Below are 22,563 nucleotides of genomic sequence, written 5' to 3'. Positions count from 1 at the left end.
AATTGCTAGTTTTTTTGCAGAACACATTTAGCTTGCTAATTGAATGTAAACAGCAACTCAACTATAAAAGTCCACACAGCACCTGGCATTCCCAAGCTGTCTCCCATACAAGTATTAACCTGGCCCAAACCTATTTAGCTTGATAATTAAATCTAATAGGCTTACAGCACCTGGTATTCCCAGGTGGTCTCCCATCCAAGTACTAACCAGGCCCAAACGAGCTTAGCTTCCGAGGTCAAATGAGATCGGGCGTTTTCAGGCTGGTGTGGCCGTAAGCCGTAAAACAATGCAAAGATGACCTATTTATAATGAGAGCAAAACCTGAACAACAGACATTGCTAGTTTTTTTTGCAGAACACCTTTAAGCTTGCTAATTGAATGTAAATAGCAACTCAACTATAAAAGTCACACAGCACCTGGTATTCCCAAGCTGTCTCCCATACAAGTATTAACCTGGCCTAAACCTATTTAGCTTCCTAGGTCAAATGAAATCGGGCGTTTTCAGGCTGGTGTGGCCGTAAGCCATAAAACAATGCAAAGATTATCTAATTATAACAAGAGCAAAACCTGAACAACAGAAATTGCTAGTTTTTTTGCAGAACACATTTAAGCTTGCTAATTGAATGTAAACAGCAACTCAACTATAAAAGTCACACAGCACCTGGTATTCCCAAGCTGTCTCCCATACAAGTATTAACCTGGCCTAAACCTATTTAGCTTCCTAGGTCAAATGAAATCGGGCGTTTTCAGGCTGGTGTGGCCGTAAGCCATAAAACAATGCAAAGATTATCTAATTATAACAAGAGCAAAACCTGAACAACAGAAATTGCTAGTTTTTTTGCAGAACACATTTAAGCTTGCTAATTGAATGTAAACAGCAACTCAACTATAAAAGTCACACAGCACCTGGTATCCCAAGCTGTCCCCCATACAAGTATTAACCTGGCCAAAACCTATTTAGCTTCCGAGGTCAAATGAGATCGGGCGTTTTCAGGCTGGTGTGGCCGCAAGCCATAAAACAATGCAAAGATTATCTAATTATAACAAGAGCAAAACCTGAACAACAGAAATTGCTAGTTTTTTTGCAGAACACATTTAAGCTTGCTAATTGAATGTAAACAGCAACTCAACTATAAAAGTCACACAGCACCTGGTATTCCCAAGCTGTCTCCCATACAAGTATTAACCTGGCCCAAACCTATTTAGCTTGATAATTAAATCTAATAGGCTTACAGCACCTGGTATTCCCAGGTGGTCTCCCATCCAAGTACTAACCAGGCCCAAACGAGCTTAGCTTCCGAGGTCAAATGAGATCGGGCGTTTCAGGCTGGTGTGGCCGTAAGCCGTAAAACAATGCAAAGATGACCTATTTATAATGAGAGCAAAACCTGAACAACAGACATTGCTAGTTTTTTTTGCAGAACACCTTTAAGCTTGCTAATTGAATGTAAATAGCAACTCAACTATAAAAGTCACACAGCACCTGGTATTCCCAAGCTGTCTCCCATACAAGTATTAACCTGGCCTAAACCTATTTAGCTTCCTAGGTCAAATGAAATCGGGCGTTTTCAGGCTGGTGTGGCCGTAAGCCATAAAACAATGCAAAGATTATCTAATTATAACAAGAGCAAAACCTGAACAACAGAAATTGCTAGTTTTTTTGCAGAACACATTTAAGCTTGCTAATTGAATGTAAACAGCAACTCAACTATAAAAGTCACACAGCACCTGGTATTCCCAAGCTGTCTCCCATACAAGTATTAACCTGGCCCAAACCTATTTAGCTTGATAATTAAATCTAATAGGCTTACAGCACCTGGTATTCCCAGGTGGTCTCCCATCCAAGTACTAACCAGGCCCAAACGAGCTTAGCTTCCGAGGTCAAATGAGATCGGGCGTTTTCAGGCTGGTGTGGCCGTAAGCCGTAAAACAATGCAAAGATGACCTATTTATAATGAGAGCAAAACCTGAACAACAGACATTGCTAGTTTTTTTTGCAGAACACCTTTAAGCTTGCTAATTGAATGTAAATAGCAACTCAACTATAAAAGTCACACAGCACCTGGTATTCCCAAGCTGTCTCCCATACAAGTATTAACCTGGCCTAAACCTATTTAGCTTCCTAGGTCAAATGAAATCGGGCGTTTTCAGGCTGGTGTGGCCGTAAGCCATAAAACAATGCAAAGATTATCTAATTATAACAAGAGCAAAACCTGAACAACAGAAATTGCTAGTTTTTTTGCAGAACACATTTAAGCTTGCTAATTGAATGTAAACAGCAACTCAACTATAAAAGTCACACAGCACCTGGCATTCCCAAGCTGTCTCCCATACAAGTATTAACCTGGCCCAAACCTATTTAGCTTGATAATTAAATCTAATAGGCTTACAGCACCTGGTATTCCCAGGTGGTCTCCCATCCAAGTACTAACCAGGCCCAAACGAGCTTAGCTTCCGAGGTCAAATGAGATCGGGCGTTTTCAGGCTGGTGTGGCCGTAAGCCGTAAAACAATGCAAAGATGACCTATTTATAATGAGAGCAAAACCTGAACAACAGACATTGCTAGTTTTTTTTGCAGAACACCTTTAAGCTTGCTAATTGAATGTAAATAGCAACTCAACTATAAAAGTCACACAGCACCTGGTATTCCCAAGCTGTCTCCCATACAAGTATTAACCTGGCCTAAACCTATTTAGCTTCCTAGGTCAAATGAAATCGATCGGGCGTTTTCAGGCTGGTGTGGCCGTAAGCCATAAAACAATGCAAAGATTATCTAATTATAACAAGAGCAAAACCTGAACAACAGAAATTGCTAGTTTTTTTGCAGAACACATTTAAGCTTGCTAATTGAATGTAAACAGCAACTCAACTATAAAAGTCACACAGCACCTGGTATTCCCAAGCTGTCTCCCATACAAGTATTAACCTGGCCTAAACCTATTTAGCTTCCTAGGTCAAATGAAATCGGGCGTTTTCAGGCTGTGTGGCCGTAAGCCATAAAACAATGCAAAGATTATCTAATTATAACAAGAGCAAAACCTGAACAACAGAAATTGCTAGTTTTTTTGCAGAACACATTTAAGCTTGCTAATTGAATGTAAACAGCAACTCAACTATAAAAGTCACACAGCACCTGGCATTCCCAAGCTGTCTCCCATACAAGTATTAACCTGGCCCAAACCTATTTAGCTTGATAATTAAATCTAATAGGCTTACAGCACCTGGTATTCCCAGGTGGTCTCCCATCCAAGTACTAACCAGGCCCAAACGAGCTTAGCTTCCGAGGTCAAATGAGATCGGGCGTTTTCAGGCTGGTGTGGCCGTAAGCCGTAAAACAATGCAAAGATGACCTATTTATAATGAGAGCAAAACCTGAACAACAGACATTGCTAGTTTTTTTTGCAGAACACCTTTAAGCTTGCTAATTGAATGTAAATAGCAACTCAACTATAAAAGTCACACAGCACCTGGTATTCCCAAGCTGTCTCCCATACAAGTATTAACCTGGCCTAAACCTATTTAGCTTCCTAGGTCAAATGAAATCGGGCGTTTTCAGGCTGGTGTGGCCGTAAGCCATAAAACAATGCAAAGATTATCTAATTATAACAAGAGCAAAACCTGAACAACAGAAATTGCTAGTTTTTTTGCAGAACACATTTAAGCTTGCTAATTGAATGTAAACAGCAACTCAACTATAAAAGTCACACAGCACCTGGTATTCCCAAGCTGTCTCCCATACAAGTATTAACCTGGCCTAAACCTATTTAGCTTCCTAGGTCAAATGAAATCGGGCGTTTTCAGGCTGGTGTGGCCGTAAGCCATAAAACAATGCAAAGATTATCTAATTATAACAAGAGCAAAACCTGAACAACAGAAATTGCTAGTTTTTTTGCAGAACACATTTAAGCTTGCTAATTGAATGTAAACAGCAACTCAACTATAAAAGTCACACAGCACCTGGTATTCCCAAGCTGTCCCCCATACAAGTATTAACCTGGCCAAAACCTATTTAGCTTCCGAGGTCAAATGAGATCGGGCGTTTTCAGGCTGGTGTGGCCGCAAGCCATAAAACAATGCAAAGATTATCTAATTATAACAAGAGCAAAACCTGAACAACAGAAATTGCTAGTTTTTTTGCAGAACACATTTAAGCTTGCTAATTGAATGTAAACAGCAACTCAACTATAAAAGTCACACAGCACCTGGTATTCCCAAGCTGTCTCCCATACAAGTATTAACCTGGCCCAAACCTATTTAGCTTGATAATTAAATCTAATAGGCTTACAGCACCTGGTATTCCCAGGTGGTCTCCCATCCAAGTACTAACCAGGCCCAAACGAGCTTAGCTTCCGAGGTCAAATGAGATCGGGCGTTTTCAGGCTGGTGTGGCCGTAAGCCGTAAAACAATGCAAAGATGACCTATTTATAATGAGAGCAAAACCTGAACAACAGACATTGCTAGTTTTTTTTGCAGAACACCTTTAAGCTTGCTAATTGAATGTAAATAGCAACTCAACTATAAAAGTCACACAGCACCTGGTATTCCCAAGCTGTCTCCCATACAAGTATTAACCTGGCCCTAAACCTATTTAGCTTCCTAGGTCAAATAGGATCGGGCGTTTTCAGGCTGGTGTGGCCGTAAGCCATAAAACAATGCAAAGATTATCTAATTATAACAAGAGCAAAACCTGAACAACAGAAATTGCTAGATTTTTGCAGAACACATTTAAGCTTGATAATTAAATCTAATAGGCTTACAGTACCTGGTATTCCCAGGTGGTCTCCCATCCAAGTACTAACCAGGCCCAAACGAGCTTAGCTTCCGAGGTCAAATGAGATCGGGCGTTTTCAGGCTGGTGTGGCCGTAAGCCGTAAAACAATGCAAAGATGACCTATTTATAATGAGAGCAAAACCTGAACAACAGACATTGCTAGTTTTTTTTGCAGAACACCTTTAAGCTTGCTAATTGAATGTAAATAGCAACTCAACTATAAAAGTCACACAGCACCTGGTATTCCCAAGCTGTCTCCCATACAAGTATTAACCTGGCCTAAACCTATTTAGCTTCCTAGGTCAAATGAAATCGGGCGTTTTCAGGCTGGTGTGGCCGTAAGCCATAAAACAATGCAAAGATTATCTAATTATAACAAGAGCAAAACCTGAACAACAGAAATTGCTAGTTTTTTTGCAGAACACATTTAAGCTTGCTAATTGAATGTAAACAGCAACTCAACTATAAAAGTCACACAGCACCTGGTATTCCCAAGCTGTCTCCCATACAAGTATTAACCTGGCCCAAACCTATTTAGCTTGATAATTAAATCTAATAGGCTTACAGCACCTGGTATTCCCAGGTGGTCTCCCATCCAAGTACTAACCAGGCCCAAACAAGCTTAGCTTCCGAGGTCAAATGAGATCGGGCGTTTTCAGGCTGGTGTGGCCGTAAGCCATAAAACAATGCAAAGATGACCTATTTATAATGAGAGCAAAACCTGAACAACAGACATTGCTAGTTTTTTTTGCAGAACACCTTTAAGCTTGCTAATTGAATGTAAATAGCAACTCAACTATAAAAGTCACACAGCACCTGGTATTCCCAAGCTGTCTCCCATACAAGTATTAACCTGGCCTAAACCTATTTAGCTTCCTAGGTCAAATAGGATCGGGCGTTTTCAGGCTGGTGTGGCTGTAAGCCATAAAACAATGCAAAGATTATCTAATTATAACAAGAGCAAAACCTGAACAACAGAAATTGCTAGATTTTTGCAGAACACATTTAAGCTTGATAATTAAATCTAATAGGCTTACAGTACCTGGTATTCCCAGGTGGTCTCCCATCCAAGTACTAACCAGGCCCAAACGAGCTTAGCTTCCGAGGTCAAATGAGATCGGGCGTTTTCAGGCTGGTGTGGCCGTAAGCCGTAAAACAATGCAAAGATGACCTATTTATAATGAGAGCAAAACCTGAACAACAGACATTGCTAGTTTTTTTTGCAGAACACCTTTAAGCTTGCTAATTGAATGTAAATAGCAACTCAACTATAAAAGTCACACAGCACCTGGTATTCCCAAGCTGTCTCCCATACAAGTATTAACCTGGCCTAAACCTATTTAGCTTCCTAGGTCAAATGAAATCGGGCGTTTTCAGGCTGGTGTGGCCGTAAGCCATAAAACAATGCAAAGATTATCTAATTATAACAAGAGCAAAACCTGAACAACAGAAATTGCTAGTTTTTTTGCAGAACACATTTAAGCTTGCTAATTGAATGTAAACAGCAACTCAACTATAAAAGTCACACAGCACCTGGTATTCCCAAGCTGTCTCCCATACAAGTATTAACCTGGCCTAAACCTATTTAGCTTCCTAGGTCAAATGAAATCGGGCGTTTTCAGGCTGGTGTGGCCGTAAGCCATAAAACAATGCAAAGATTATCTAATTATAACAAGAGCAAAACCTGAACAACAGAAATTGCTAGTTTTTGCAGAACACATTTAAGCTTGCTAATTGAATGTAAACAGCAACTCAACTATAAAAGTCACACAGCACCTGGTATTCCCAAGCTGTCTCCCATACAAGTATTAACCTGGCCCAAACCTATTTAGCTTGATAATTAAATCTAATAGGCTTACAGCACCTGGTATTCCCAGGTGGTCTCCCATCCAAGTACTAACCAGGCCCAAACGAGCTTAGCTTCCGAGGTCAAATGAGATCGGGCGTTTTCAGGCTGGTGTGGCCGTAAGCCGTAAAACAATGCAAAGATGACCTATTTATAATGAGAGCAAAACCTGAACAACAGACATTGCTAGTTTTTTTTGCAGAACACCTTTAAGCTTGCTAATTGAATGTAAATAGCAACTCAACTATAAAAGTCACACAGCACCTGGTATTCCCAAGCTGTCTCCCATACAAGTATTAACCTGGCCTAAACCTATTTAGCTTCCTAGGTCAAATAGGATCGGGCGTTTTCAGGCTGGTGTGGCCGTAAGCCATAAAACAATGCAAAGATTATCTAATTATAACAAGAGCAAAACCTGAACAACAGAAATTGCTAGATTTTTGCAGAACACATTTAAGCTTGATAATTAAATCTAATAGGCTTACAGTACCTGGTATTCCCAGGTGGTCTCCCATCCAAGTACTAACCAGGCCCAAACGAGCTTAGCTTCCGAGGTCAAATGAGATCGGGCGTTTTCAGGCTGGTGTGGCCGTAAGCCGTAAAACAATGCAAAGATGACCTATTTATAATGAGAGCAAAACCTGAACAACAGACATTGCTAGTTTTTTTTGCAGAACACCTTTAAGCTTGCTAATTGAATGTAAATAGCAACTCAACTATAAAAGTCACACAGCACCTGGTATTCCCAAGCTGTCTCCCATATAAGTATTAACCTGGCCTAAACCTATTTAGCTTCCTAGGTCAAATGAAATCGGGCGTTTTCAGGCTGGTGTGGCCGTAAGCCATAAAACAATGCAAAGATTATCTAATTATAACAAGAGCAAAACCTGAACAACAGAAATTGCTAGTTTTTTGCAGAACACATTTAAGCTTGCTAATTGAATGTAAACAGCAACTCAACTATAAAAGTCACACTGCACCTGGTATTCCCAAGCTGTCCCCCATACAAGTATTAACCTGGCCAAAAGCTATTTAGCTTCCGAGGTCAAATGAGATCGGGCGTTTTCAGGCTGGTGTGGCCGCAAGCCATAAAAGCAATGCAAAGATTATCTAATTATAACAAGAGCAAAACCTGAACAACAGAAATTGCTAGTTTTTTTGCAGAACACATTTAAGCTTGCTAATTGAATGTAAACAGCAACTCAACTATAAAAGTCACACAGCACCTGGTATTCCCAAGCTGTCTCCCATACAAGTATTAACCTGGCCCAAACCTATTTAGCTTGATAATTAAATCTAATAGGCTTACAGCACCTGGTATTCCCAGGTGGTCTCCCATCCAAGTACTAACCAGGCCCAAACGAGCTTAGCTTCCGAGGTCAAATGAGATCGGGCGTTTTCAGGCTGGTGTGGCCGTAAGCCGTAAAACAATGCAAAGATGACCTATTTATAATGAGAGCAAAACCTGAACAACAGACATTGCTAGTTTTTTTTGCAGAACACCTTTAAGCTTGCTAATTGAATGTAAATAGCAACTCAACTATAAAAGTCACACAGCACCTGGTATTCCCAAGCTGTCTCCCATACAAGTATTAACCTGGCCTAAACCTATTTAGCTTCCTAGGTCAAATGAAATCGGGCGTTTTCAGGCTGGTGTGGCCGTAAGCCATAAAACAATGCAAAGATTATCTAATTATAACAAGAGCAAAACCTGAACAACAGAAATTGCTAGTTTTTTTGCAGAACACATTTAAGCTTGCTAATTGAATGTAAACAGCAACTCAACTATAAAAGTCACACAGCACCTGGCATTCCCAAGCTGTCTCCCATACAAGTATTAACCTGGCCCAAACCTATTTAGCTTGATAATTAAATCTAATAGGCTTACAGCACCTGGTATTCCCAGGTGGTCTCCCATCCAAGTACTAACCAGGCCCAAACGAGCTTAGCTTCCGAGGTCAAATGAGATCGGGCGTTTTCAGGCTGGTGTGGCCGTAAGCCGTAAAACAATGCAAAGATGACCTATTTATAATGAGAGCAAAACCTGAACAACAGACATTGCTAGTTTTTTTTGCAGAACACCTTTAAGCTTGCTAATTGAATGTAAATAGCAACTCAACTATAAAAGTCACACAGCACCTGGTATTCCCAAGCTGTCTCCCATACAAGTATTAACCTGGCCTAAACCTATTTAGCTTCCTAGGTCAAATGAAATCGGGCGTTTTCAGGCTGGTGTGGCCGTAAGCCATAAAACAATGCAAAGATTATCTAATTATAACAAGAGCAAAACCTGAACAACAGAAATTGCTAGTTTTTTTGCAGAACACATTTAAGCTTGCTAATTGAATGTAAACAGCAACTCAACTATAAAAGTCACACAGCACCTGGTATTCCCAAGCTGTCTCCCATACAAGTATTAACCTGGCCTAAACCTATTTAGCTTCCTAGGTCAAATGAAATCGGGCGTTTTCAGGCTGGTGTGGCCGTAAGCCATAAAACAATGCAAAGATTATCTAATTATAACAAGAGCAAAACCTGAACAACAGAAATTGCTAGTTTTTTTGCAGAACACATTTAAGCTTGCTAATTGAATGTAAACAGCAACTCAACTATAAAAGTCACACAGCACCTGGTATTCCCAAGCTGTCCCCCATACAAGTATTAACCTGGCCAAAACCTATTTAGCTTCCGAGGTCAAATGAGATCGGGCGTTTTCAGGCTGGTGTGGCCGCAAGCCATAAAACAATGCAAAGATTATCTAATTATAACAAGAGCAAAACCTGAACAACAGAAATTGCTAGTTTTTTTGCAGAACACATTTAAGCTTGCTAATTGAATGTAAACAGCAACTCAACTATAAAAGTCACACAGCACCTGGTATTCCCAAGCTGTCTCCCATACAAGTATTAACCTGGCCCAAACCTATTTAGCTTGATAATTAAATCTAATAGGCTTACAGCACCTGGTATTCCCAGGTGGTCTCCCATCCAAGTACTAACCAGGCCCAAACGAGCTTAGCTTCCGAGGTCAAATGAGATCGGGCGTTTTCAGGCTGGTGTGGCCGTAAGCCGTAAAACAATGCAAAGATGACCTATTTATAATGAGAGCAAAACCTGAACAACAGACATTGCTAGTTTTTTTGCAGAACACCTTTAAGCTTGCTAATTGAATGTAAATAGCAACTCAACTATAAAAGTCACACAGCACCTGGTATTCCCAAGCTGTCTCCCATACAAGTATTAACCTGGCCTAAACCTATTTAGCTTCCTAGGTCAAATGAAATCGGGCGTTTTCAGGCTGGTGTGGCCGTAAGCCATAAAACAATGCAAAGATTATCTAATTATAACAAGAGCAAAACCTGAACAACAGAAATTGCTAGTTTTTTTGCAGAACACATTTAAGCTTGCTAATTGAATGTAAACAGCAACTCAACTATAAAAGTCACACAGCACCTGGTATTCCCAAGCTGTCTCCCATACAAGTATTAACCTGGCCCAAACCTATTTAGCTTGATAATTAAATCTAATAGGCTTACAGCACCTGGTATTCCCAGGTGGTCTCCCATCCAAGTACTAACCAGGCCCAAACGAGCTTAGCTTCCGAGGTCAAATGAGATCGGGCGTTTTCAGGCTGGTGTGGCCGTAAGCCGTAAAACAATGCAAAGATGACCTATTTATAATGAGAGCAAAACCTGAACAACAGACATTGCTAGTTTTTTTTGCAGAACACCTTTAAGCTTGCTAATTGAATGTAAATAGCAACTCAACTATAAAAGTCACACAGCACCTGGTATTCCCAAGCTGTCTCCCATACAAGTATTAACCTGGCCTAAACCTATTTAGCTTCCTAGGTCAAATGAAATCGGGCGTTTTCAGGCTGGTGTGGCCGTAAGCCATAAAACAATGCAAAGATTATCTAATTATAACAAGAGCAAAACCTGAACAACAGAAATTGCTAGTTTTTTTGCAGAACACATTTAAGCTTGCTAATTGAATGTAAACAGCAACTCAACTATAAAAGTCACACAGCACCTGGCATTCCCAAGCTGTCTCCCATACAAGTATTAACCTGGCCCAAACCTATTTAGCTTGATAATTAAATCTAATAGGCTTACAGCACCTGGTATTCCCAGGTGGTCTCCCATCCAAGTACTAACCAGGCCCAAACGAGCTTAGCTTCCGAGGTCAAATGAGATCGGGCGTTTTCAGGCTGGTGTGGCCGTAAGCCGTAAAACAATGCAAAGATGACCTATTTATAATGAGAGCAAAACCTGACAACAGACATTGCTAGTTTTTTTTTGCAGAACACCTTTAAGCTTGCTAATTGAATGTAAATAGCAACTCAACTATAAAAGTCACACAGCACCTGGTATTCCCAAGCTGTCTCCCATACAAGTATTAACCTGGCCTAAACCTATTTAGCTTCCTAGGTCAAATGAAATCGGGCGTTTTCAGGCTGGTGTGGCCGTAAGCCATAAAACAATGCAAAGATTATCTAATTATAACAAGAGCAAAACCTGAACAACAGAAATTGCTAGTTTTTTTGCAGAACACATTTAAGCTTGCTATTGAATGTAAACAGCAACTCAACTATAAAAGTCACACAGCACCTGGTATTCCCAAGCTGTCTCCCATACAAGTATTAACCTGGCCTAAACCTATTTAGCTTCCTAGGTCAAATGAAATCGGGCGTTTTCAGGCTGGTGTGGCCGTAAGCCATAAAACAATGCAAAGATTATCTAATTATAACAAGAGCAAAACCTGAACAACAGAAATTGCTAGTTTTTTTGCAGAACACATTTAAGCTTGCTAATTGAATGTAAACAGCAACTCAACTATAAAAGTCACACAGCACCTGGTATTCCCAAGCTGTCCCCCATACAAGTATTAACCTGGCCAAAACCTATTTAGCTTCCGAGGTCAAATGAGATCGGGCGTTTTCAGGCTGGTGTGGCCGCAAGCCATAAAACAATGCAAAGATTATCTAATTATAACAAGAGCAAAACCTGAACAACAGAAATTGCTAGTTTTTTTGCAGAACACATTTAAGCTTGCTAATTGAATGTAAACAGCAACTCAACTATAAAAGTCACACAGCACCTGGTATTCCCAAGCTGTCTCCCATACAAGTATTAACCTGGCCCAAACCTATTTAGCTTGATAATTAAATCTAATAGGCTTACAGCACCTGGTATTCCCAGGTGGTCTCCCATCCAAGTACTAACCAGGCCCAAACGAGCTTAGCTTCCGAGGTCAAATGAGATCGGGCGTTTTCAGGCTGGTGTGGCCGTAAGCCGTAAAACAATGCAAAGATGACCTATTTATAATGAGAGCAAAACCTGAACAACAGACATTGCTAGTTTTTTTTGCAGAACACCTTTAAGCTTGCTAATTGAATGTAAATAGCAACTCAACTATAAAAGTCACACAGCACCTGGTATTCCCAAGCTGTCTCCCATACAAGTATTAACCTGGCCTAAACCTATTTAGCTTCCTAGGTCAAATGAAATCGGGCGTTTCAGGCTGGTGTGGCCGTAAGCCATAAAACAATGCAAAGATTATCTAATTATAACAAGAGCAAAACCTGAACAACAGAAATTGCTAGTTTTTTTGCAGAACACATTTAAGCTTGCTAATTGAATGTAAACAGCAACTCAACTATAAAAGTCACACAGCACCTGGCATTCCCAAGCTGTCTCCCATACAAGTATTAACCTGGCCCAAACCTATTTAGCTTGATAATTAAATCTAATAGGCTTACAGCACCTGGTATTCCCAGGTGGTCTCCCATCCAAGTACTAACCAGGCCCAAACGAGCTTAGCTTCCGAGGTCAAATGAGATCGGGCGTTTTCAGGCTGGTGTGGCCGTAAGCCGTAAAACAATGCAAAGATGACCTATTTATAATGAGAGCAAAACCTGAACAACAGACATTGCTAGTTTTTTTTTGCAGAACACCTTTAAGCTTGCTAATTGAATGTAAATAGCAACTCAACTATAAAAGTCACACAGCACCTGGTATTCCCAAGCTGTCTCCCATACAAGTATTAACCTGGCCTAAACCTATTTAGCTTCCTAGGTCAAATGAAATCGGGCGTTTTCAGGCTGGTGTGGCCGTAAGCCATAAAACAATGCAAAGATTATCTAATTATAACAAGAGCAAAACCTGAACAACAGAAATTGCTAGTTTTTTTGCAGAACACCTTTAAGCTTGCTAATTGAATGTAAATAGCAACTCAACTATAAAAGTCACACAGCACCTGGTATTCCCAAGCTGTCCCCCATACAAGTATTAACCTGGCCAAAACCTATTTAGCTTCCGAGGTCAAATGAGATCGGGCGTTTTCAGGCTGGTGTGGCCGCAAGCCATAAAACAATGCAAAGATTATCTAATTATAACAAGAGCAAAACCTGAACAACAGAAATTGCTAGTTTTTTTGCAGAACACATTTAAGCTTGCTAATTGAATGTAAACAGCAACTCAACTATAAAAGTCACACAGCACCTGGCATTCCCAAGCTGTCTCCCATACAAGTATTAACCTGGCCCAAACCTATTTAGCTTGATAATTAAATCTAATAGGCTTACAGCACCTGGTATTCCCAGGTGGTCTCCCATCCAAGTACTAACCAGGCCCAAACGAGCTTAGCTTCCGAGGTCAAATGAGATCGGGCGTTTTCAGGCTGGTGTGGCCGTAAGCCGTAAAACAATGCAAAGATGACCTATTTATAATGAGAGCAAAACCTGAACAACAGACATTGCTAGTTTTTTTTGCAGAACACCTTTAAGCTTGCTAATTGAATGTAAATAGCAACTCAACTATAAAAGTCACACAGCACCTGGTATTCCCAAGCTGTCTCCCATACAAGTATTAACCTGGCCTAAACCTATTTAGCTTCCTAGGTCAAATGAAATCGGGCGTTTTCAGGCTGGTGTGGCCGTAAGCCATAAAACAATGCAAAGATTATCTAATTATAACAAGAGCAAAACCTGAACAACAGAAATTGCTAGTTTTTTTGCAGAACACCTTTAAGCTTGCTAATTGAATGTAAATAGCAACTCAACTATAAAAGTCACACAGCACCTGGTATTCCCAAGCTGTCCCCCATACAAGTATTAACCTGGCCAAAACCTATTTAGCTTCCGAGGTCAAATGAGATCGGGCGTTTTCAGGCTGGTGTGGCCGCAAGCCATAAAACAATGCAAAGATTATCTAATTATAACAAGAGCAAAACCTGAACAACAGAAATTGCTAGTTTTTTTGCAGAACACATTTAAGCTTGCTAATTGAATGTAAACAGCAACTCAACTATAAAAGTCACACAGCACCTGGTATTCCCAAGCTGTCTCCCATACAAGTATTAACCTGGCCCAAACCTATTTAGCTTGATAATTAAATCTAATAGGCTTACAGCACCTGGTATTCCCAGGTGGTCTCCCATCCAAGTACTAACCAGGCCCAAACGAGCTTAGCTTCCGAGGTCAAATGAGATCGGGCGTTTTCAGGCTGGTGTGGCCGTAAGCCGTAAAACAATGCAAAGATGACCTATTTATAATGAGAGCAAAACCTGAACAACAGACATTGCTAGTTTTTTTTGCAGAACACCTTTAAGCTTGCTAATTGAATGTAAATAGCAACTCAACTATAAAAGTCACACAGCACCTGGTATTCCCAAGCTGTCTCCCATACAAGTATTAACCTGGCCTAAACCTATTTAGCTTCCTAGGTCAAATAGGATCGGGCGTTTTCAGGCTGGTGTGGCCGTAAGCCATAAAACAATGCAAAGATTATCTAATTATAACAAGAGCAAAACCTGAACAACAGAAATTGCTAGATTTTTGCAGAACACATTTAAGCTTGATAATTAAATCTAATAGGCTTACAGTACCTGGTATTCCCAGGTGGTCTCCCATCCAAGTACTAACCAGGCCCAAACGAGCTTAGCTTCCGAGGTCAAATGAGATCGGAGCGTTTTCAGGCTGGTGTGGCCGTAAGCCGTAAAACAATGCAAAGATGACCTATTTATAATGAGAGCAAAACCTGAACAACAGACATTGCTAGTTTTTTTTGCAGAACACCTTTAAGCTTGCTAATTGAATGTAAATAGCAACTCAACTATAAAAGTCACACAGCACCTGGTATTCCCAAGCTGTCTCCCATACAAGTATTAACCTGGCCTAAACCTATTTAGCTTCCTAGGTCAAATGAAATCGGGCGTTTTCAGGCTGGTGTGGCCGTAAGCCATAAAACAATGCAAAGATTATCTAATTATAACAAGAGCAAAACCTGAACAACAGAAATTGCTAGTTTTTTTGCAGAACACATTTAAGCTTGCTAATTGAATGTAAACAGCAACTCAACTATAAAAGTCACACAGCACCTGGTATTCCCAAGCTGTCTCCCATACAAGTATTAACCTGGCCCAAACCTATTTAGCTTGATAATTAAATCTAATAGGCTTACAGCACCTGGTATTCCCAGGTGGTCTCCCATCCAAGTACTAACCAGGCCCAAACAAGCTTAGCTTCCGAGGTCAAATGAGATCGGAGCGTTTTCAGGCTGGTGTGGCCGTAAGCCATAAAACAATGCAAAGATGACCTATTTATAATGAGAGCAAAACCTGAACAACAGACATTGCTAGTTTTTTTTGCAGAACACCTTTAAGCTTGCTAATTGAATGTAAATAGCAACTCAACTATAAAAGTCACACAGCACCTGGTATTCCCAAGCTGTCTCCCATACAAGTATTAACCTGGCCTAAACCTATTTAGCTTCCTAGGTCAAATAGGATCGGGCGTTTTCAGGCTGGTGTGGCTGTAAGCCATAAAACAATGCAAAGATTATCTAATTATAACAAGAGCAAAACCTGAACAACAGAAATTGCTAGATTTTTGCAGAACACATTTAAGCTTGATAATTAAATCTAATAGGCTTACAGTACCTGGTATTCCCAGGTGGTCTCCCATCCAAGTACTAACCAGGCCCAAACGAGCTTAGCTTCCGAGGTCAAATGAGATCGGGCGTTTTCAGGCTGGTGTGGCCGTAAGCCGTAAAACAATGCAAAGATGACCTATTTATAATGAGAGCAAAACCTGAACAACAGACATTGCTAGTTTTTTTTGCAGAACACCTTTAAGCTTGCTAATTGAATGTAAATAGCAACTCAACTATAAAAGTCACACAGCACCTGGTATTCCCAAGCTGTCTCCCATACAAGTATTAACCTGGCCTAAACCTATTTAGCTTCCTAGGTCAAATGAAATCGGGCGTTTTCAGGCTGGTGTGGCCGTAAGCCATAAAACAATGCAAAGATTATCTAATTATAACAAGAGCAAAACCTGAACAACAGAAATTGCTAGTTTTTTTTGCAGAACACATTTAAGCTTGCTAATTGAATGTAAACAGCAACTCAACTATAAAAGTCACACAGCACCTGGTATTCCCAAGCTGTCTCCCATACAAGTATTAACCTGGCCTAAACCTATTTAGCTTCCTAGGTCAAATGAAATCGGGCGTTTTCAGGCTGGTGTGGCCGTAAGCCATAAAACAATGCAAAGATTATCTAATTATAACAAGAGCAAAACCTGAACAACAGAAATTGCTAGTTTTTTTGCAGAACACATTTAAGCTTGCTAATTGAATGTAAACAGCAACTCAACTATAAAAGTCACACAGCACCTGGTATTCCCAAGCTGTCCCCCATACAAGTATTAACCTGGCCAAAACCTATTTAGCTTCCGAGGTCAAATGAGATCGGGCGTTTTCAGGCTGGTGTGGCCGCAAGCCATAAAACAATGCAAAGATTATCTAATTATAACAAGAGCAAAACCTGAACAACAGAAATTGCTAGTTTTTTTGCAGAACACATTTAAGCTTGCTAATTGAATGTAAACAGCAACTCAACTATAAAAGTCACACAGCACCTGGTATTCCCAAGCTGTCTCCCATACAAGTATTAACCTGGCCCAAACCTATTTAGCTTGATAATTAAATCTAATAGGCTTACAGCACCTGGTATTCCCAGGTGGTCTCCCATCCAAGTACTAACCAGGCCCAAACGAGCTTAGCTTCCGAGGTCAAATGAGATCGGGCGTTTTCAGGCTGGTGTGGCCGTAAGCCGTAAAACAATGCAAAGATGACCTATTTATAATGAGAGCAAAACCTGAACAACAGACATTGCTAGTTTTTTTTGCAGAACACCTTTAAGCTTGCTAATTGAATGTAAATAGCAACTCAACTATAAAAGTCACACAGCACCTGGTATTCCCAAGCTGTCTCCCATACAAGTATTAATAACCTGGCCTAAACCTATTTAGCTTCCTAGGTCAAATGAAATCGGGCGTTTTCAGGCTGGTGTGGCCGTAAGCCATAAAACAATGCATAGATTATCTAATTATAACAAGAGCAAAACCTGAACAACAGAAATTGCTAGTTTTTTTGCAGAACACATTTAAGCTTGCTAATTGAATGTAAACAGCAACTCAACTATAAAAGTCACACAGCACCTGGCATTCCCAAGCTGTCTCCCATACAAGTATTAACCTGGCCAAACCTATTTTAGCTTGATAATTAAATCTAATAGGCTTACAGCACCTGGTATTCCCAGGTGGTCTCCCATCCAAGTACTAACCAGGCCCAAACGAGCTTAGCTTCCGAGGTCAAATGAGATCGGGCGTTTTCAGGCTGGTGTGGCCGTAAGCCGTAAAACAATGCAAAGATGACCTATTTATAATGAGAGCAAAACCTGAACAACAGACATTGCTAGTTTTTTTTGCAGAACACCTTTAAGCTTGCTAATTGAATGTAAATAGCAACTCAACTATAAAAGTCACACAGCACCTGGTATTTCCCAAGCTGTCTCCCATACAAGTATTAACCTGGCCTAAACCTATTTAGCTTCCTAGGTCAAATGAAATCGGGCGTTTTCAGGCTGGTGTGGCCGTAAGCCATAAAACAATGCAAAGATTATCTAATTATAACAAGAGCAAAAACCTGAACCAACAGAAATTGCTAGTTTTTTTGCAGAACACATTTAAGCTTGCTAATTGAATGTAAACAGCAACTCAACTATAAAAGTCACACAGCACCTGGTATTCCCAAGCTGTCTCCCATACAAGTATTAACCTGGCCTAAACCTATTTAGCTTCCTAGGTCAAATGAAATCGGGCGTTTTCAGGCTGGTGTGGCCGTAAGCCATAAAACAATGCAAAGATTATCTAATTATAACAAGAGCAAAACCTGAACAACAGAAATTGCTAGTTTTTTTGCAGAACACATTTAAGCTTGCTAATTGAATGTAAACAGCAACTCAACTATAAAAGTCACACAGCACCTGGTATTCCCAAGCTGTCCCCCATACAAGTATTAACCTGGCCAAAACCTATTTAGCTTCCGAGGTCAAATGAGATCGGGCGTTTTCAGGCTGGTGTGGCCGCAAGCCATAAAACAATGCAAAGATTATCTAATTATAACAAGAGCAAAACCTGAACAACAGAAATTGCTAGTTTTTTTGCAGAACACATTTAAGCTTGCTAATTGAATGTAAACAGCAACTCAACTATAAAAGTCACACAGCACCTGGAATTCCCAAGCTGTCTCCCATACAAGTATTAACCTGGCCCAAACCTATTTAGCTTGATAATTAAATCTAATAGGCTTACAGCACCTGGTATTCCCAGGTGGTCTCCCATCCAAGTACTAACCAGGCCCAAACGAGCTTAGCTTCCGAGGTCAAATGAGATCGGGCGTTTTCAGGCTGGTGTGGCCGTAAGCCGTAAAACAATGCAAAGATGACCTATTTATAATGAGAGCAAAACCTGAACAACAGACATTGCTAGTTTTTTTTGCAGAACACCTTTAAGCTTGCTAATTGAATGTAAATAGCAACTCAACTATAAAAGTCACACAGCACCTGGTATTCCCAAGCTGTCTCCCATACAAGTATTAACCTGGCCTAAACCTATTTAGCTTCCTAGGTCAAATGAAATCGGGCGTTTTCAGGCTGGTGTGGCCGTAAGCCATAAAACAATGCAAAGATTATCTAATTATAACAAGAGCAAAACCTGAACAACAGAAATTGCTAGTTTTTTTGCAGAACACATTTAAGCTTGCTAATTGAATGTAAACAGCAACTCAACTATAAAAGTCACACAGCACCTGGCATTCCCAAGCTGTCTCCCATACAAGTATTAACCTGGCCCAAACCTATTTAGCTTGATAATTAAATCTAATAGGCTTACAGCACCTGGTATTCCCAGGTGGTCTCCCATCCAAGTACTAACCAGGCCCAAACGAGCTTAGCTTCCGAGGTCAAATGAGATCCGGAGCGTTTTCAGGCTGGTGTGGCCGTAAGCCGTAAAACAATGCAAAGATGACCTATTTATAATGAGAGCAAAACCTGAACAACAGACATTGCTAGTTTTTTTTGCAGAACACCTTTAAGCTTGCTAATTGAATGTAAATAGCAACTCAACTATAAAAGTCCACACAGCACCTGGTATTCCCAAGCTGTCTCCCATACAAGTATTAACCTGGCCTAAACCTATTTAGCTTCCTAGGTCAAATAGGATCGGGCGTTTTCAGGCTGGTGTGGCCGTAAGCCATAAAACAATGCAAAGATTATCTAATTATATACAAGAGCAAAAACCTGAACAACAGAAATTGCTAGATTTTTGCAGAACACATTTAAGCTTGATAATTAAATCTATTAGGCTTACAGTACCTGGTATTCCCAGGTGGTCTCCCATCCAAGTACTAACCAGGCCCAAACGAGCTTAGCTTCCGAGGTCAAATGAGATCGGGCGTTTTCAGGCTGGTGTGGCCGTAAGCCGTAAAACAATGCAAAGATGACCTATTTATAATGAGAGCAAAACCTGAACAACAGACATTGCTAGTTTTTTTTGCAGAACACCTTTAAGCTTGCTAATTGAATGTAAATAGCAACTCAACTATAAAAGTCACACAGCACCTGGTATTCCCAAGCTGTCTCCCATACAAGTATTAAACCTGGCCTAAACCTATTTAGCTTCCTAGGTCAAATGAAATCGGGCGTTTTCAGGCTGGTGTGGCCGTAAGCCATAAAACAATGCAAAGATTATCTATTATAACAAGAGCAAAACCTGAACAACAGAAATTGCTAGTTTTTTTGCAGAACACATTTAAGCTTGCTAATTGAATGTAAACAGCAACTCAACTATAAAAGTCACACAGCACCTGGTATTCCCAAGCAGTCTCCCATACAAGTATTAACCTGGCCCAAACCTATTTAGCTTGAATAATTAAATCTAATAGGCTTACAGCACCTGGTATTCCCAGGTGGTCTCCCATCCAAGTACTAACCAGGCCCAAACAAGCTTAGCTTCCGAGGTCAAATGAGATCGGGCGTTTTCAGGCTGGTGTGGCCGTAAGCCATAAAACAATGCAAAGATGACCTATTTATAATGAGAGCAAAATCCTGAACAACAGACATTGCTAGTTTTTTTGCAGTAACACCTTTAAGCTTGCTAATTGAATGTAAATAGCAACTCAACTATAAAAGTCACACAGCACCTGGTATTCCAAGCTGTCTCCCATACAAGTATTAACCTGGCCTAAACCTATTTAGCTTCCTAGGTCAAATAGGATCGGGCGTTTTCAGGCTGGTGTGGCTGTAAGCCATAAAACAATGCAAAGATTATCTAATTATAACAAGAGCAAAACCTGACAACAGAAATTGCTAGATTTTTGCAGAACACATTTAAGCTTGATAATTAAATCTAATAGGCTTACAGTACCTGGTATTCCCAGGTGGTCTCCCATCCAAGTACTAACCAGGCCCAAACGAGCTTAGCTTCCGAGGTCTATTGAGATCGGGCGTTTTCAGGCTGGTGTGGCCGTAAGCCGTAAAACAAAGCAAAGATGACCTATTTATAATGAGAGCAAAACCTGAACAACAGACATTGCTAGTTTTTTTTGCAGAACACCTTTAAGCTTGCTAATTGAATGTAAATAGCAACTCAACTATAAAAGTCACACAGCACCTGGTATTCCCAAGCTGTCTCCCATACAAGTATTAACCTGGCCCTAAACCTATTTAGCTTCCTAGGTCAAATGAAATCGGGCGTTTTCAGGCTGGTGTGGCCGTAAGCCATAAAACAATGCAAAGATTATCTAATTATAACAAGAGCAAAACCTGAACAACAGAAATTGCTAGTTTTTTGCAGAACACATTTAAGCTTGCTAATTGAATGTAAACAGCAACTCAACATAAAAGTCACACAGCACCTGGTATTCCCAAGCTGTCTCCCATACAAGTATTAACCTGGCCCAAACCTATTTAGCTTGATAATTAAATCTAATAGGCTTACAGCACCTGTATTCCCAGGTGGTCTCCCATCCAAGTACTAACCAGGCCCAAACTAGCTTAGCTTCCGAGGTCAAATGAGATCGGGGCGTTTTCAGGCTGGTGTGGCCGTAAGCCATAAAACAATGCAAAGATGACCTATTTATAATGAGAGCAAAACCTGAACAACAGACATTGCTAGTTTTTTTGCAGAACACCTTTAAGCTTGCTAATTGAATGTAAATAGCAACTCAACTATAAAAGTCACACAGCACCTGGTATTCCCAAGCTGTCTCCCATACAAGTATTAACCTGGCCTAAACCTATTTAGCTTCCTAGGTCAAATAGGATCGGGGCGTTTTCAGGCTGGTGTGGCTGTAAGCCATAAAACAATGCAAAGATTATCTAATTATAACAAGAGCAAAACCTGAACAAACAGAAATTGCTAGATTTTGCAGAACACATTAAGCTTGATAATTAAATCTAATAGGCTTACAGTACCTGGTATTACCCAGGTGGTCTCCCATCCAAGTACTAACCAGGCCCAAACGAGCTTAGCTTCCGAGGTCAAATGAGAATCGGGCGTTTTCAGGCTGGTGTGGCCGTAAGCCGTAAAACAAATGCAAAGATGACCTATTTATAATGAGAGCAAAAACCTGAACAACAGACATTGCTAGTTTTTTTTGCAGAACAACCTTTAAGCTTGCTAATTGAATGTAAATAGCAACTCAACTATAAAAGTCACACAGCACCTGGTATTCCCAAGCTGTCTCCCATACAAGTATTAACCTGGCCTAAACCTATTTAGCTTCCTAGGTCAAATGAAATCGGGCGTTTTCAGGCTGGTGTGGCCGTAAGCCATAAAACAATGCAAAGATTATCTAATTATAACAAGAGCAAAACCTGAACAACAGAAATTGCTAGTTTTTTTTGCAGAACACATTTAAGCTTGCTAATTGAATGTAAACAGCAACTCAACTATAAAAGTCACACAGCACCTGGTATTCCCAAGCTGTCTCCCATACAAGTATTAACCTGGCCTAAACCTATTTAGCTTCCTAGGTCAAATGAAAGCGGGCGTTTTCAGGCTGGTGTGGCCGTAAGCCATAAAACAATGCAAAGATTATCTAATTATAACAAGAGCAAAACCTGAACAACAGAAATTGCTAGTTTTTTGCAGAACACATTTAAGCTTGCTAATTGAATGTAAACAGCAACTCAACTATAAAAGTCACACAGCACCTGGTATTCCCAAGCTGTCTCCCATACAAGTATTAACCTGGCCCATACCTATTTAGCTTGATAATTAAATCTAATAGGCTTACAGCACCTGGTATTCCCAGGTGGTCTCCCATCCAAGTACTAACCAGGCCCAAACGAGCTTAGCTTCCGAGGTCAAATGAGATCGGGCGTTTTCAGGCTGGTGTGGCCGTAAGCCGTAAAACAATGCAAAGATGACCTATTTATAATGAGAGCAAAACCTGAACAACAGACATTGCTAGTTTTTTTTGCAGAACACCTTAAGCTTGCTAATTGAATGTAAATAGCAACTCAACTATAAAAGTCACACAGCACCTGGTATTCCCAAGCTGTCTCCCATACAAGTATTAACCTGGCCTAAACCTA

The 22,563-nt window shown here is 40.3% G+C and overlaps 32 non-coding genes and 37 pseudogenes across 32 annotated transcripts; all 69 read right to left on the bottom strand.

Annotated features, from left to right (window-relative positions):
* Positions 1 to 158: 158 nt before the first annotated feature.
* LOC143507096 (5S ribosomal RNA) lies at positions 159 to 277 on the bottom strand. The gene has a single exon (XR_013128583.1). It is a non-coding gene; the product is annotated as a 5S ribosomal RNA (ribosomal RNA).
* A 127-nt stretch (positions 278 to 404) lies between these two features.
* On the bottom strand, positions 405 to 523 carry LOC143507074 (5S ribosomal RNA; annotated as a pseudogene).
* Positions 524 to 649: 126 nt separating this feature from the next.
* On the bottom strand, positions 650 to 768 carry LOC143507073 (5S ribosomal RNA; annotated as a pseudogene).
* A 126-nt stretch (positions 769 to 894) lies between these two features.
* On the bottom strand, positions 895 to 1,012 carry LOC143507075 (5S ribosomal RNA; annotated as a pseudogene).
* A 214-nt stretch (positions 1,013 to 1,226) lies between these two features.
* Positions 1,227 to 1,344, bottom strand: LOC143507117 (5S ribosomal RNA). Its single transcript, XR_013128603.1, has one exon. It is a non-coding gene; the product is annotated as a 5S ribosomal RNA (ribosomal RNA).
* A 127-nt stretch (positions 1,345 to 1,471) lies between these two features.
* On the bottom strand, positions 1,472 to 1,590 carry LOC143507071 (5S ribosomal RNA; annotated as a pseudogene).
* A 214-nt stretch (positions 1,591 to 1,804) lies between these two features.
* On the bottom strand, positions 1,805 to 1,923 carry LOC143507095 (5S ribosomal RNA). Its single transcript, XR_013128582.1, has one exon. It is a non-coding gene; the product is annotated as a 5S ribosomal RNA (ribosomal RNA).
* Positions 1,924 to 2,050: 127 nt separating this feature from the next.
* LOC143507070 (5S ribosomal RNA) lies at positions 2,051 to 2,169 on the bottom strand (annotated as a pseudogene).
* Positions 2,170 to 2,383: 214 nt separating this feature from the next.
* LOC143507094 (5S ribosomal RNA) lies at positions 2,384 to 2,502 on the bottom strand. Its single transcript, XR_013128581.1, has one exon. It is a non-coding gene; the product is annotated as a 5S ribosomal RNA (ribosomal RNA).
* A 708-nt stretch (positions 2,503 to 3,210) lies between these two features.
* Positions 3,211 to 3,329, bottom strand: LOC143507093 (5S ribosomal RNA). The gene has a single exon (XR_013128580.1). It is a non-coding gene; the product is annotated as a 5S ribosomal RNA (ribosomal RNA).
* Positions 3,330 to 3,456: 127 nt separating this feature from the next.
* On the bottom strand, positions 3,457 to 3,575 carry LOC143507069 (5S ribosomal RNA; annotated as a pseudogene).
* Positions 3,576 to 3,701: 126 nt separating this feature from the next.
* On the bottom strand, positions 3,702 to 3,820 carry LOC143507068 (5S ribosomal RNA; annotated as a pseudogene).
* Positions 3,821 to 3,946: 126 nt separating this feature from the next.
* LOC143507019 (5S ribosomal RNA) lies at positions 3,947 to 4,065 on the bottom strand (annotated as a pseudogene).
* A 214-nt stretch (positions 4,066 to 4,279) lies between these two features.
* Positions 4,280 to 4,398, bottom strand: LOC143507092 (5S ribosomal RNA). The gene has a single exon (XR_013128579.1). It is a non-coding gene; the product is annotated as a 5S ribosomal RNA (ribosomal RNA).
* Positions 4,399 to 4,752: 354 nt separating this feature from the next.
* Positions 4,753 to 4,871, bottom strand: LOC143507112 (5S ribosomal RNA). The gene has a single exon (XR_013128598.1). It is a non-coding gene; the product is annotated as a 5S ribosomal RNA (ribosomal RNA).
* Positions 4,872 to 4,998: 127 nt separating this feature from the next.
* LOC143507067 (5S ribosomal RNA) lies at positions 4,999 to 5,117 on the bottom strand (annotated as a pseudogene).
* Positions 5,118 to 5,331: 214 nt separating this feature from the next.
* Positions 5,332 to 5,450, bottom strand: LOC143507100 (5S ribosomal RNA). The gene has a single exon (XR_013128587.1). It is a non-coding gene; the product is annotated as a 5S ribosomal RNA (ribosomal RNA).
* Positions 5,451 to 5,577: 127 nt separating this feature from the next.
* Positions 5,578 to 5,696, bottom strand: LOC143507029 (5S ribosomal RNA; annotated as a pseudogene).
* Positions 5,697 to 5,803: 107 nt separating this feature from the next.
* Positions 5,804 to 5,922, bottom strand: LOC143507111 (5S ribosomal RNA). The gene has a single exon (XR_013128597.1). It is a non-coding gene; the product is annotated as a 5S ribosomal RNA (ribosomal RNA).
* A 127-nt stretch (positions 5,923 to 6,049) lies between these two features.
* LOC143507066 (5S ribosomal RNA) lies at positions 6,050 to 6,168 on the bottom strand (annotated as a pseudogene).
* Positions 6,169 to 6,294: 126 nt separating this feature from the next.
* LOC143507065 (5S ribosomal RNA) lies at positions 6,295 to 6,413 on the bottom strand (annotated as a pseudogene).
* Positions 6,414 to 6,625: 212 nt separating this feature from the next.
* Positions 6,626 to 6,744, bottom strand: LOC143507090 (5S ribosomal RNA). The gene has a single exon (XR_013128577.1). It is a non-coding gene; the product is annotated as a 5S ribosomal RNA (ribosomal RNA).
* Positions 6,745 to 6,871: 127 nt separating this feature from the next.
* On the bottom strand, positions 6,872 to 6,990 carry LOC143507023 (5S ribosomal RNA; annotated as a pseudogene).
* Positions 6,991 to 7,097: 107 nt separating this feature from the next.
* LOC143507110 (5S ribosomal RNA) lies at positions 7,098 to 7,216 on the bottom strand. The gene has a single exon (XR_013128596.1). It is a non-coding gene; the product is annotated as a 5S ribosomal RNA (ribosomal RNA).
* Positions 7,217 to 7,921: 705 nt separating this feature from the next.
* Positions 7,922 to 8,040, bottom strand: LOC143507089 (5S ribosomal RNA). The gene has a single exon (XR_013128576.1). It is a non-coding gene; the product is annotated as a 5S ribosomal RNA (ribosomal RNA).
* A 127-nt stretch (positions 8,041 to 8,167) lies between these two features.
* Positions 8,168 to 8,286, bottom strand: LOC143507064 (5S ribosomal RNA; annotated as a pseudogene).
* A 214-nt stretch (positions 8,287 to 8,500) lies between these two features.
* On the bottom strand, positions 8,501 to 8,619 carry LOC143507087 (5S ribosomal RNA). The gene has a single exon (XR_013128575.1). It is a non-coding gene; the product is annotated as a 5S ribosomal RNA (ribosomal RNA).
* A 127-nt stretch (positions 8,620 to 8,746) lies between these two features.
* LOC143507063 (5S ribosomal RNA) lies at positions 8,747 to 8,865 on the bottom strand (annotated as a pseudogene).
* A 126-nt stretch (positions 8,866 to 8,991) lies between these two features.
* LOC143507062 (5S ribosomal RNA) lies at positions 8,992 to 9,110 on the bottom strand (annotated as a pseudogene).
* Positions 9,111 to 9,236: 126 nt separating this feature from the next.
* Positions 9,237 to 9,355, bottom strand: LOC143507018 (5S ribosomal RNA; annotated as a pseudogene).
* Positions 9,356 to 9,569: 214 nt separating this feature from the next.
* On the bottom strand, positions 9,570 to 9,688 carry LOC143507086 (5S ribosomal RNA). The gene has a single exon (XR_013128574.1). It is a non-coding gene; the product is annotated as a 5S ribosomal RNA (ribosomal RNA).
* A 126-nt stretch (positions 9,689 to 9,814) lies between these two features.
* On the bottom strand, positions 9,815 to 9,933 carry LOC143507060 (5S ribosomal RNA; annotated as a pseudogene).
* A 214-nt stretch (positions 9,934 to 10,147) lies between these two features.
* LOC143507085 (5S ribosomal RNA) lies at positions 10,148 to 10,266 on the bottom strand. The gene has a single exon (XR_013128573.1). It is a non-coding gene; the product is annotated as a 5S ribosomal RNA (ribosomal RNA).
* Positions 10,267 to 10,393: 127 nt separating this feature from the next.
* LOC143507059 (5S ribosomal RNA) lies at positions 10,394 to 10,512 on the bottom strand (annotated as a pseudogene).
* Positions 10,513 to 10,726: 214 nt separating this feature from the next.
* On the bottom strand, positions 10,727 to 10,845 carry LOC143507084 (5S ribosomal RNA). Its single transcript, XR_013128572.1, has one exon. It is a non-coding gene; the product is annotated as a 5S ribosomal RNA (ribosomal RNA).
* Positions 10,846 to 10,972: 127 nt separating this feature from the next.
* Positions 10,973 to 11,091, bottom strand: LOC143507058 (5S ribosomal RNA; annotated as a pseudogene).
* A 125-nt stretch (positions 11,092 to 11,216) lies between these two features.
* On the bottom strand, positions 11,217 to 11,335 carry LOC143507056 (5S ribosomal RNA; annotated as a pseudogene).
* Positions 11,336 to 11,461: 126 nt separating this feature from the next.
* LOC143507017 (5S ribosomal RNA) lies at positions 11,462 to 11,580 on the bottom strand (annotated as a pseudogene).
* Positions 11,581 to 11,794: 214 nt separating this feature from the next.
* On the bottom strand, positions 11,795 to 11,913 carry LOC143507083 (5S ribosomal RNA). Its single transcript, XR_013128571.1, has one exon. It is a non-coding gene; the product is annotated as a 5S ribosomal RNA (ribosomal RNA).
* A 459-nt stretch (positions 11,914 to 12,372) lies between these two features.
* On the bottom strand, positions 12,373 to 12,491 carry LOC143507082 (5S ribosomal RNA). Its single transcript, XR_013128570.1, has one exon. It is a non-coding gene; the product is annotated as a 5S ribosomal RNA (ribosomal RNA).
* A 128-nt stretch (positions 12,492 to 12,619) lies between these two features.
* LOC143507055 (5S ribosomal RNA) lies at positions 12,620 to 12,738 on the bottom strand (annotated as a pseudogene).
* Positions 12,739 to 12,864: 126 nt separating this feature from the next.
* Positions 12,865 to 12,983, bottom strand: LOC143507016 (5S ribosomal RNA; annotated as a pseudogene).
* A 214-nt stretch (positions 12,984 to 13,197) lies between these two features.
* LOC143507081 (5S ribosomal RNA) lies at positions 13,198 to 13,316 on the bottom strand. Its single transcript, XR_013128569.1, has one exon. It is a non-coding gene; the product is annotated as a 5S ribosomal RNA (ribosomal RNA).
* Positions 13,317 to 13,443: 127 nt separating this feature from the next.
* LOC143507054 (5S ribosomal RNA) lies at positions 13,444 to 13,562 on the bottom strand (annotated as a pseudogene).
* A 126-nt stretch (positions 13,563 to 13,688) lies between these two features.
* Positions 13,689 to 13,807, bottom strand: LOC143507015 (5S ribosomal RNA; annotated as a pseudogene).
* Positions 13,808 to 14,021: 214 nt separating this feature from the next.
* On the bottom strand, positions 14,022 to 14,140 carry LOC143507080 (5S ribosomal RNA). Its single transcript, XR_013128568.1, has one exon. It is a non-coding gene; the product is annotated as a 5S ribosomal RNA (ribosomal RNA).
* A 127-nt stretch (positions 14,141 to 14,267) lies between these two features.
* Positions 14,268 to 14,386, bottom strand: LOC143507022 (5S ribosomal RNA; annotated as a pseudogene).
* A 107-nt stretch (positions 14,387 to 14,493) lies between these two features.
* LOC143507119 (5S ribosomal RNA) lies at positions 14,494 to 14,613 on the bottom strand. The gene has a single exon (XR_013128605.1). It is a non-coding gene; the product is annotated as a 5S ribosomal RNA (ribosomal RNA).
* A 127-nt stretch (positions 14,614 to 14,740) lies between these two features.
* On the bottom strand, positions 14,741 to 14,859 carry LOC143507053 (5S ribosomal RNA; annotated as a pseudogene).
* A 214-nt stretch (positions 14,860 to 15,073) lies between these two features.
* Positions 15,074 to 15,193, bottom strand: LOC143507115 (5S ribosomal RNA). The gene has a single exon (XR_013128601.1). It is a non-coding gene; the product is annotated as a 5S ribosomal RNA (ribosomal RNA).
* Positions 15,194 to 15,320: 127 nt separating this feature from the next.
* LOC143507028 (5S ribosomal RNA) lies at positions 15,321 to 15,439 on the bottom strand (annotated as a pseudogene).
* Positions 15,440 to 15,546: 107 nt separating this feature from the next.
* Positions 15,547 to 15,665, bottom strand: LOC143507109 (5S ribosomal RNA). The gene has a single exon (XR_013128595.1). It is a non-coding gene; the product is annotated as a 5S ribosomal RNA (ribosomal RNA).
* A 127-nt stretch (positions 15,666 to 15,792) lies between these two features.
* Positions 15,793 to 15,911, bottom strand: LOC143507052 (5S ribosomal RNA; annotated as a pseudogene).
* A 127-nt stretch (positions 15,912 to 16,038) lies between these two features.
* LOC143507051 (5S ribosomal RNA) lies at positions 16,039 to 16,157 on the bottom strand (annotated as a pseudogene).
* A 126-nt stretch (positions 16,158 to 16,283) lies between these two features.
* LOC143507013 (5S ribosomal RNA) lies at positions 16,284 to 16,402 on the bottom strand (annotated as a pseudogene).
* A 214-nt stretch (positions 16,403 to 16,616) lies between these two features.
* On the bottom strand, positions 16,617 to 16,735 carry LOC143507078 (5S ribosomal RNA). The gene has a single exon (XR_013128566.1). It is a non-coding gene; the product is annotated as a 5S ribosomal RNA (ribosomal RNA).
* Positions 16,736 to 17,198: 463 nt separating this feature from the next.
* On the bottom strand, positions 17,199 to 17,317 carry LOC143507077 (5S ribosomal RNA). The gene has a single exon (XR_013128565.1). It is a non-coding gene; the product is annotated as a 5S ribosomal RNA (ribosomal RNA).
* Positions 17,318 to 17,692: 375 nt separating this feature from the next.
* LOC143507050 (5S ribosomal RNA) lies at positions 17,693 to 17,811 on the bottom strand (annotated as a pseudogene).
* A 126-nt stretch (positions 17,812 to 17,937) lies between these two features.
* On the bottom strand, positions 17,938 to 18,056 carry LOC143507012 (5S ribosomal RNA; annotated as a pseudogene).
* Positions 18,057 to 18,270: 214 nt separating this feature from the next.
* On the bottom strand, positions 18,271 to 18,389 carry LOC143507076 (5S ribosomal RNA). The gene has a single exon (XR_013128564.1). It is a non-coding gene; the product is annotated as a 5S ribosomal RNA (ribosomal RNA).
* A 127-nt stretch (positions 18,390 to 18,516) lies between these two features.
* On the bottom strand, positions 18,517 to 18,635 carry LOC143507048 (5S ribosomal RNA; annotated as a pseudogene).
* A 214-nt stretch (positions 18,636 to 18,849) lies between these two features.
* Positions 18,850 to 18,970, bottom strand: LOC143507001 (5S ribosomal RNA). The gene has a single exon (XR_013128554.1). It is a non-coding gene; the product is annotated as a 5S ribosomal RNA (ribosomal RNA).
* Positions 18,971 to 19,326: 356 nt separating this feature from the next.
* On the bottom strand, positions 19,327 to 19,445 carry LOC143507108 (5S ribosomal RNA). The gene has a single exon (XR_013128594.1). It is a non-coding gene; the product is annotated as a 5S ribosomal RNA (ribosomal RNA).
* A 461-nt stretch (positions 19,446 to 19,906) lies between these two features.
* On the bottom strand, positions 19,907 to 20,025 carry LOC143507099 (5S ribosomal RNA). The gene has a single exon (XR_013128586.1). It is a non-coding gene; the product is annotated as a 5S ribosomal RNA (ribosomal RNA).
* A 352-nt stretch (positions 20,026 to 20,377) lies between these two features.
* LOC143507118 (5S ribosomal RNA) lies at positions 20,378 to 20,496 on the bottom strand. The gene has a single exon (XR_013128604.1). It is a non-coding gene; the product is annotated as a 5S ribosomal RNA (ribosomal RNA).
* A 459-nt stretch (positions 20,497 to 20,955) lies between these two features.
* LOC143506999 (5S ribosomal RNA) lies at positions 20,956 to 21,074 on the bottom strand. Its single transcript, XR_013128552.1, has one exon. It is a non-coding gene; the product is annotated as a 5S ribosomal RNA (ribosomal RNA).
* A 352-nt stretch (positions 21,075 to 21,426) lies between these two features.
* On the bottom strand, positions 21,427 to 21,547 carry LOC143507004 (5S ribosomal RNA; annotated as a pseudogene).
* A 130-nt stretch (positions 21,548 to 21,677) lies between these two features.
* Positions 21,678 to 21,796, bottom strand: LOC143507047 (5S ribosomal RNA; annotated as a pseudogene).
* Positions 21,797 to 22,255: 459 nt separating this feature from the next.
* LOC143507072 (5S ribosomal RNA) lies at positions 22,256 to 22,374 on the bottom strand. Its single transcript, XR_013128563.1, has one exon. It is a non-coding gene; the product is annotated as a 5S ribosomal RNA (ribosomal RNA).
* Between the last annotated feature and the right edge of the window lie 189 nt (positions 22,375 to 22,563).

The sequence above is a fragment of the Brachyhypopomus gauderio genome, unplaced genomic scaffold (assembly GCF_052324685.1).
Source record: "Brachyhypopomus gauderio isolate BG-103 unplaced genomic scaffold, BGAUD_0.2 sc617, whole genome shotgun sequence".
Classification (NCBI taxonomy): Eukaryota; Metazoa; Chordata; class Actinopteri; order Gymnotiformes; family Hypopomidae; genus Brachyhypopomus; species Brachyhypopomus gauderio.
The sequence above is the reverse complement of the archived record's forward strand: the minus strand, read 5'-3'. Positions and strand labels throughout refer to the sequence as shown.